Source organism: Salvelinus alpinus, chromosome 2 (assembly GCF_045679555.1).
Source record: "Salvelinus alpinus chromosome 2, SLU_Salpinus.1, whole genome shotgun sequence".
NCBI classification, from domain to species: Eukaryota; Metazoa; Chordata; class Actinopteri; order Salmoniformes; family Salmonidae; genus Salvelinus; species Salvelinus alpinus.
The window spans coordinates 19,675,497-19,685,771 of record NC_092087.1 but is presented as its reverse complement, the minus strand read 5'-3'; the positions used below and the strand labels follow the sequence as shown (position 1 = coordinate 19,685,771).

Sequence of the window (10,275 nt, the reverse complement as noted above, 5' to 3'; positions counted from 1 at the left end):
AGATTCTTTTGCACTTGATTAGTCCTAAAGTAAAGTAGCTTTATGTTTTGACTCTTTGTGGCCTGTTCAATATTCTCCTATGTGTTGCGCAATTGTTCACTTGGAAATAAGAAACAACTACTGTATGGTTACATAAAAGGTGCAGATTAGAATATTGCTGATCGATACATCTTGCTGGAAGGCAAATAGGTGTAGGCCTGCTATAGCCTACTGTAGTTCAGTCATTCAGTAAAAAAAAATGCCAACAATTTATTTGTCCCAAATCCTGAAGGATTACACCTCAAATAGATTGGTATAGTCTAATTCACCTGCATATTCAATAGTCTGATGTTATCTTCAGATAAATAGGCTAGACATAACCTACTATGCATGAGAACAACCATATTTTATACATATGGTGATTTATGCGGGGAGGGGTCTATAGTGTGGCGTTTTTGTGCTGCCAAAATCTACACTGGGAGAAACAGTTTGGACATCAAGCGGTTCTGTATCAAAAGCGATTTGAGATTCCTGTGTTCCGGACGTCTTCACAGTCCTCTTGGTTTTGAAGAACCTCCTTTTGCCTGGAGCAACCTGCACTGTCTTCTCTGTTGAAGGTAAGGTTCCATGAAAGTTATTGTGCCACGTAGTCTACTGTGTGTTAAATCTATGAATGAGGAATGTTTATTCGGTAGCGAATACGTCCAGTCCACTTATAATTTGACTGAACGCATAGCAGCAGGTATAACTAGTAGGCTACCTAGTTGAACCACAGCTGGTTGATTTGCGCATTTTCACGAAAAGCCTTAGATTTCTAGTGTTTTGAACACCAATCAATGCTTTCTCTCCCGGTTACATGAATATAAAGTTCATACTCAGTCTGTGGCGATATTTCGTGCGGTTAATTTTAATCTACACTTAAGTAAATGCTTTGGAATTGCATTTCAAAGCACATGTTCGCTAGACTACATTCAAAAGGGAAGGCTATTCTTTGTAGTTTTGTCATTGCACTATATAGCAAGCAATACCGCTTTCTAATTGATCTTCTTCCCTGTCTCATACCTTCACATTTTGTGCACTAATGCTTTACGTAGCTCTTGTTGGAAGACGCAGCAAACGACAGGTTTTTGTTTTAACTTACATCACAGAACAGGTAGGTAGCCTAGTTGCCTGGCCTAGTTAAATAAAGGTAAAACATTTTTTTTTTAAAGGTTGGATCATGTTCTGAATTTCACCCAGTCTTTTAACATATTTCGTATTCTCTTTCTGGCCTCTCAGGAGTTGTTTAGGTGTAGCCTAATTGCTGAACAAGTATGTCTTTTTTTCATATCCATAGAAGTGCACTCTTTCCCACTAAAGTCCCTGTCTCTGATGTTCTGTATTTGTGCCTAGCCAAACTAGGGCAGTGGGCAGAAAAATACTGTTCTGGCTTTGCATACAGGCTGTTTGGGCAATGTATCCAGGTTACCCTGTGCATACACACCTGCAGTAGGCTAATATAATACGTGATGGGAGCCAAATGAATGCTAACCAGTGTATTGCCCCCAAAATGTGTTTTAAATGGAATTGGATGACATCATTTTGCAATAATTTTCAGATTTTCAAAAAGGAATTAGCTGCTACACGGTCCTAAAGCAGTATATAAAAAACATCTGTTTGAAACAAGCACACCAGTGCTTGCGCTGTGTGTGGTGCTGATTTGAGCTCATGTCTCGCTGTCTCTCTCTCTCTGTGTGTGTGTGTGACAGGCAGTGCTCGTGTGTGTCTGTTATGGACATGTATTGCCTTAAACTTGGACTTTGGACAACAGGACAATTCTTATTAACTAGACCCAAGTCTGCAGTCATAATTTCTAGGAAAGCTATGGAATCCTACCTTCTGAAGTGATTATCATGAAGTTCAAACTTTACAGGAAGGTAAAGCATAACATATAATTAGCTGTTTTCTTTCAAATATAACTCAATAGATTTATTCCATTATCACACTCTTCTGTCACTTAGTTTGTCGAAACGATGATTAATATACCACTTTGTGGGTTAATTTCTCAAGCAGTGACTTAATAAAACTGCCACGTCTCTGCAGCTCTGTCGATTAGCCTCAGGAGGGCCATCTAGAGAATACATATGGGCCGTTGGGCTCCCTCAGTTTCTCATGCCCACCTGACAGACTGGCAGTGGCTCACTACGGCCTGACTATTCAGCCTACTCTCACCAAAATGCAACAGATGTCAAATCACTCCGTCTCCCACCATCCATAGGAAATTAATTAGAACATTAAAATAAGTGATCCATTTGGTCATTGTTCTGGAGAAGAAAATATTGGCCTGGCTGCTTCTCGCTGACAAATGTATGCATAGTATAGACAAATGATCAGCATGGCAATATGAAATGCTGCACTGACAGACAGCCTCAATTGCTACACTGACCAATAGACAGCCTCAATTGCTGCACTGACCGACAGACAGCCTCAATGTATTTCATATACATGCATACGTATGGGGTGTAATTTTTGGTGTATAACTATCTCACCAATGCTACTGTCACTGATTAGTCTTATGACTTGAGTAGACATGGAAGATCTATGAGGTATCATGCATTATACACATGTTCCCCGTGTTGGGATATGAAGTTGCATGGCAGTGAGCTCAGTGCAGGCCACGGCAGGTAGCTAGCTGAGGCCTAATCTTCACTGAGGTGATAGAGGGAGATAACAGTGATAGATGGAGCGGGTGGTGGGTTTAACATCCTGAGCTCAGTGTTGTCTGCTGGGGTCAGGCCTGTGATATCATAGCGCCAGTTTAGCCAGCTTCATTCTCCCTCTGCCTGGCATCTTGGTCATGTTAATAGCTGCCGGTGTGTGTATGAGCCAGGCTGGTTCTGTATTCATGGCCTCAGATGCCGTCTGTCAGTCCTTCGCACACTTCAAGTGAAATGCTTCCCTGGCCATCCGCCAGCCAGCAGCAGGATGTTATTGTGACGTGAAGGGGCTACATTCTCAGTGATGTCTTCAGGTAGTGGAATTTTTGGAAAGTTCCGCAATAGAAAATACAGAGGAAAGCGAGCAATGGTCTATTCTATAGTTTTTCTTTATTTTTACTATTTTCTACATTGTAGAATAATAGTGAAGACATAAACTATGAAAAAACACATATGGAATCATGTAGTAACCAGAAAAGTGTTAAGCAAATCAAAATATTTATTTTCATATTTGAGATTCTTCCAAGTAGCCACCCTTTGCCTTGATGACAGCTTTGCACAATCTTGGCATTCTCTCAACCAGCTTCATGAAGTAGTCACCTGGAATCCATTTCAATTAACAGGTGTGCCTTAAGTTAATTTGTGGAATTTATTTCTTAATGCGTTTGAGCCAATCAGTTGTGTTGTGACAAGGTAGGGGTGGTATACAGAAGATAGCCCTATTTGGTAAAAGACCAAGTCCATATTATGGCAATAACAGCTCAAATAGGCAAAGAGAAATGACAGTACATCATTTCTTTAATACATGAAGGTCAGTCAATCCGGAATATTTCAAGAACTTAGAAAGTTTCAAGTGCAGTCGCAAAAACCGCTATGATGAAACTGGATCTTATGAGGACCACCACAGGAAAGGAAGACCCTGAGTTACCTCTGCTGCAGAGGATAAGTTCATTAAAGTTACCGGCCATAGAAATTGCAGCCCAAATAAATGCTTCACAGAGTTCAAGTAACAGACACATCTCAACATCAACCGTTCAGAGGAGACTGCGTGAATCAGGCCTTCATGGTCGAATTGCTGTAAAGAAACCACTACTAAAAGACAACAGTAATAAGAAGAGACTTGCTTGGGTAAAGAAACACGTGCAATGGACATTAGACTGGTGGAAATCTGTCCTTTGGTCTGAGTCCAAATTTGAGATTTTTGGTTCCAATCGCCTTGTCTTTGTGAGACGCAGAGTAGGTGAACGGATGGTCTCCGCATGTGTGGTTCCCACTGTGAAGCATGGAGGAGGTGTGATTGTGTGGGGATGCTTTCCTGGTGACACTGTCAGTGATTTATTTAGACTTCAAGCCACACTTAACCAGCATGGCTACCACAGCATTCTGCAGCGATACGCCATCCCATCTGGTTTGTGCTTAGTGGGACCATAATTTGTTTTTCAACAGGACATTGACCCAAAACACACCTCCAGGCTGTTTAAGGGCTATTTGACCAAGAAGGGGAGTGATGGAGTGCTGCATCAGATGACCTGGCCTCCACAATCACCCAACCTTTTCCGGATTGACTGACCTTCATGCATTAAAGTAATGATGGACTGTTTGTCTTAGCTTATTTGAGCTGTTATTTTCATAATATGGACTTGGTATTTTACCAAATAGGGCTGTCTTCTGTATATCACCACAACCTTGTCACAACACAACTGATTGGCTCAAACGCATTCCACAAATTAACTTTTAACATGGCACACCTGTTAATTGAAATGTATTCCAAGCTGGTTGAGTGAATGCCAAGATTGTGCAAAGCTGTCATCAAGGCAAAGGGTGGCTACTTTGAAGAATCTCAAATGTAAATATATTTTGATTTGTTTAACACCTTTTTGGTTACTACATGATTCCATATGTGTTATTTCATAGTTTTTATATCTACACTATTATTCTACAATGAGGAAAATAGTAAAAAATAAAATAAAACCCTTGAATGAGTAGGTGTGTCCAAACTTTTGACTGGTACTGTACATTTAAAAAAAAACATTTTCTCTAAACAAGCTTTGAATTCAATCTAAGTAATTTATGGCTTGTAAAGTCATACCTAGGCTAAATTTAAGCTGTCTACAACCATAAGATCCACTGATACATTATTTTATCGATATAGTTTAATCTGATTTTGTTTTGCACTATGCACACATTTTTCAAGTCTGTCTATGAAAATGCTATTTTTGTTAAAAGAAATACCCAGAACCATGTACAATGCACATCCACTAATAATGACCAACTTCTTGCTGCAGGCATTATAGAAAATGAACAAGCCCATGTGCTAGTGAGTAGCCAGTTAGTCTTTATGTTTGAAGTCTAGCCAACTTGAATTTATTTGCTTGCTAACAAGGTAGAACAGTTTAAGCTAGAGATATGTTTTTTTGCAGGCTGTGTCTCAATTACCGCATCTGCCGATAACGCCCTTCCGCATCTGCGGTGAAAGGTGGCAGAGCTAGAGCAGTGTTTGCAGACCATGAGACATCCTGGAAATCGGTCTTCTCACGAAAACGTCTGTCGTGTCACCAACACGACGGTGTTCCCTGTTTAGCTATAGGACGTCCACAAGCCTCACAAGACTTCTGAAGTCGGTACAGCCTCTTCTACCAACTTATGTCGGTAACGTCTGAGTGGTTTGGCCTGGACAATAATGCCCCATCTGTGGAAAGCTGAGACTGTTACGGACATGATGGTGTTCTCCGTTTTGCTCTAGGACGCCCACAAGCCTCATCTGAAGGTCCCCGCTTCCAGTTTAATAACTGAATGGAAGTGTACAGTGGGGCAAAAAAGTATTTAGTCAGCCACCAATTGTGCAAGTTCTCCCACTTAAAAAGATGAGAGAGGCCTGTAATTTTCATCATAGGTACACTTCAACTATGACAGACAAAATGAGAAGAAAAAATCCAGAAAATCACATTGTAGGATTTTTTATGAATTTATTTGCAAATTATGGTGGAAAATAAGTATTTGGTCACCTACAAACAAGCAAGATTTCTGGCTCTCACAGACCTGTAACTTCTTCTTTAAGAGGCTCCTCTGTCCTCCACTCGTTACCTGTATTAATGGCACCTGTTTGAACTTGTTATCAGTATAAAAGACACCTGTCCACAACCTCAAACAGTCACACTCCAAACTCCACTATGGCCAAGACCAAAGAGCTGTCAAAGGACACCAGAAACAAAATTGTAGACCTGTACCAGGCTGGGAAGACTGAATCTGCAATAGGTAAGCAGCTTGGTTTGAAGAAATCAACTGTGGGAGCAATTATTAGGAAATGGAAGACATACAAGACCACTGATAATCTCCCTCGATCTGGGGCTCCACACAAGATCTCACCCCGTGGGGTCAAAATGATCACAAGAACGGTGAGCAAAAATCCCAGAACCACACGGGGGGACCTAGTGAATGACCTGCAGAGAGCTGGGACCAAAGTAACAAAGCCTACCATCAGCAAGGGCATTGAAGATGAAACGTGGCTGGGTCTTTCAGCATGACAATGATCCCAAACACACCGCCCGGGCAACGAAGGAGTGGCTTCGTAAGAAGCATTTCAAGGTCCTGGAGTGGCCTAGCCAGTCTCCAGATCTCAACCCCATAGAAAATCTTTGGAGGGAGTTGAAAGTCCGTGTTGCCCAGCAACAGCCCCAAAACATCACTGCTCTAGAGGAGATCTGCATGGAGGAATGGGCCAAAATACCAGCAACAGTGTGTGAAAACCTTGTGAAGACTTACAGAAAACGTTTGACCTCTGTCATTGCCAACAAAGGGTATATAACAAAGTATTGAGATAAACTTTTGTTATTGACCAAGTACTTATTTTCCACCATAATTTGCAAATATATTCATTAAAAATCCTACAATGTGATTTTCTGGATTTTTTTTCTCATTTTGTCTGTCATAGTTGAAGTGTACCTATGATGAAAATTACAGGCCTCTCTCATCTTTTTAAGTGGGAGAACTTGCACAATTGGTGGCTGACTAAATACTTTTTGCCCCACTGTATATATTGAGTTAATTTAGTGTCTAAAGTAAGGGGATAAATAAGTGTAAAATAAAAAATGGGTTACTTATCTTATCTCTTTTAAAGAACACTCTTCCTATAGATTATTTTTGACTATCTGTTCCATGTAGTGAATGTTATTCAATGTGTTTCTATTGACTAATAGCAGTAATGCCAAATTCAATGTTGAATCCAATCCATTATTATGATTTATTTATTTATTATTATAATTTTTTCTTAAGGGGTCTTAAAATCCCAAATCAAATAGTATATAATCAGTGGCATGACCATCTTAAAACAATTCCATATGTTAGCTTAGGACCCGTCTTAGACAGGGCTTAGACTATAGGGTTAGCTGTTATTAATACACCCTCCTGTCTGTCTCCAACTGTTTGAACATCATAGCATGTTCACTTTATTTATATGTTGAAATCAAGTGGCCTACCTGGATAAGAAGAGGCTTACTTCTCAGAATGAGAACAAGTTGCAATTCCTCATAATTGCGTCTTTTTATGCTCATTGCACATTTTCTAAAACAGACTAGACAGCTCACACATAACAGTATGTAGCTAAAATGCTGGTAGCGGTACATGGTACCGCAAGGCCGAGCACATCAGAAACTGAGCATTCATTTTCCACAGTCATGTTCATTGATTCTCCTGTTTTTAGTAGGGTCTGCTCTGTTCAACATTTTGGGAATTGACCGATTCTGTTTGACCAAACCTCAAATGCAAATAGAGAGTTGAAGCTGCTCGTTGTCAGAGAGAAAGAAGTTATCTTTTGACTTTGTTATTGAGAATGGCAGGGGGAGGGGCTTGGTGTCTCTTTGTGGGTGGAAAGATGCACAGTGCACACAGCACAGATGGAGCGAAGGAGATGAGACCAAAAAGACAGACGCTGATAATTTGTTTTATTATTAACTAGATTCTTTGAATATCGAATTATTTCAAAATGCCGCCCAGCGCTAGTTGCATGAAGTATCCTTCTGATCAAGAACACCTACAGCTAAAATTACCTTGAAATTATGAAATAAAAACCTCAGATTTGTCCCCATCCCCATACTTCTACAGTACCAATCGGTTTATTATATATTTTAGATTTATCAAAATTAGACTATTAATATACACTGAACAAAAATATTAACACAACATGTAAAGTGTTGGTCCTATGATTTCCTGAGCTGAAATAAAAGATCCCAAAAGGCCAATCTAAAATGTGCAGTTTTGCCACAGATGTCTCAAGTTTTGAGGAAGCATGCAATTGTCATTCTCACTGCAGCAATGGCCACCAGAACTGTTGCCAGAAAATGTAATGTTCATTTCTCTACCTCCAACGTCATTTTAGAGAATTTTGCATTATGTCCAACCGGCCTCACAACCGTTTGCTGATGTCAATGTTGTACCCCGTGGTGGTGGGATTATGGTATGGACAGGCATAAACTGCAGACAATGAACGAAATTGCATTTTATCGATGGCAATTTGAATACACAAAGATACCGTGACGAGATCCATGTTTCAGCATGATAATGCACGGCCTCATGTCGCAAGTATGTGTACACAATTCCTGCAAGCTGAAAATGTTCTTACATGGCCTGCTTACTCACCAGACATGTCACCCATTGAGCATGTTTGGGATGCTCTGGATCGACGTGTACGACAGCGTGTTCCAGTTCCCGCCAATATCCAGCAACTTCGTACCGCCATTTACGAGGAGTGTGACAACATTCCACAGGCCACAATCAACAGCCTGATCAACTCTATGCGAAGGAGATGTGTGGCCCTGCAAGAGGCAAATGGTGGTCACACCAGATACTGACTGGTATTATGATCCACGCCCCTACCTTATTTTTCTAAGGTATCTCTAACATATACTGTATTTCCAGTCATGTGAAATCCATAGATCAGGGCCTAATGATTTTCCTTATGAACTGTAACTTAGTAAAATGTAAAATGTATTCTTTGCAGATCCTCTCAAGCTCTGTCAGGTTGGATGGAGAGCGTCGCTGCACAGCGATTTTTTTCAGGCCTCTCCAGAGATGTTCGATCAGGTCCAAGTCCCAGCTTTGGCTGGGCCACTCAAGGACATTCAGAGACTTGTCCCGAAGCCACTCTTCGTGGTCTTGGCTGTGTTCTTAGGGTCGTTGTGCGCTAGGGGCGTTGTCCTGTTGGAGGGTGAACCTTCACCCCAGTCTGAGATCCTGAGTGCTCTGGAGCATGTTTCCATCAATGATCTCTCTGTACTTTTCTCCATTCATCTTTCCCTCGGTCCTGATTAGCCTCTCAGTCCCTGCCACTGAAAAACATCCCCACAGTATGATGCTGTCACCACCATGCTTCATTGTAGGGATGGTGCCAGGTTTTCTCCAGACATGATGCTTGGCATTCAGGCCAAGGAGTTCAATCTTGGTTTCATCAGACCAGATAATCTTGTTTCTCATGGTCTGAGAGTCTTTAGGTGCCTTCTGGCAAACTTCAAGCAGGCTGTCATGTGCCTCTTACTAAGGAGTCGCTTCCGTCTGGCTACTCTACCATAAAGGCCTGATTTGATGGAGTGCTGCAGAGATGGTTGTCCTTCTGGAAGGTTCTGCACTGAGAAACTCTAGAGCTCTGTCAGAGTGACCATCAGGTTCTTGGTCACCTCCCTGACCAAGGCTCTTCTCCCCAGAGTGCTGTTTGGCCGGCAGCCAGCTTTAGGAAGAGTCTTGGTGGTTCCAAACTGCTACCATTTAAGAATGATGGAGGCCACTGTTCTTGGACCTTCAATGCCGTAAACATTTTTTTGGTACTCTTCCCCAGATCTGTGCCTCAACAATAATCCTGTCTCGGAGCTCTACGGACAATTCCTTCCACCTCATGGCTTGGTTTTTGCTCTGACATGCACTGTGAACTGTGGGACCTTATACAGACAGATGTTTGCCTTTCCAATCAAGTTGTAGAAACATCTCAAGGATGATCAATGGAAACAGGATGCACCTGAGATAAATTTCAAGTTTCATAGCAAAGGGTCTGAATACTTATGTATATAATGTATTTCTGAGTTTTATTTCTAATACATTCATAAACTTTTCTTGCAACCTTTTTTGTCTTTGTCATTATGGGTAATTGTGTGTAGATTAATGTTTTTTTCTTCATCTATTTTAGAATAAGGCTGTAATGTATCAAAATGTGGAAAAAGTCAAGCGGTCTGAATACTTTCCGTATGCACTGTATATTTTCACTTGACGAATCCTTCTCCAATGGATGCCTAATATTGTGTGAGGATACTTGAAGGAGCAGGGAGAGGACATGTGGTAGGTCTGCTTGAGACCAGGCACAGTAAGCAGCACAGACTGGTGACCTTCACCTCTTGATGGAGGCTGATCTATATGACAGGACCCTCTGTAGCAGCACCAGAAATAAATGACACTCTTTAAAAACTGCCCTTAACATTTCACACCAAGTTATTAGAACATACTGAATAACCTTTCGGAGTGATGAAAGAATGTGATGAGTGGTCTCCATTTCAGTGAATCGTCCTTTATCTGAAACTGAAGAAAGATTGACGTTGTCTCCTGACACCCGGGGTGATGC

The 10,275-nt window shown here is 41.1% G+C and overlaps 1 protein-coding gene across 1 annotated transcript in view; it reads left to right on the top strand.

Moving 5' to 3' along the window:
- The first annotated feature begins 480 nt into the window (after positions 1 to 480).
- The window catches only part of LOC139556020 (contactin-4-like), a 168,738-nt gene continuing 158,943 nt past the window's right edge, over positions 481 to 10,275 (top strand). The window contains exon 1 of the mRNA XM_071369487.1: positions 481 to 596. The gene's annotated coding sequence lies outside the window, so the exon portion shown is untranslated. The remainder of the gene's footprint in view (positions 597 to 10,275) is intronic.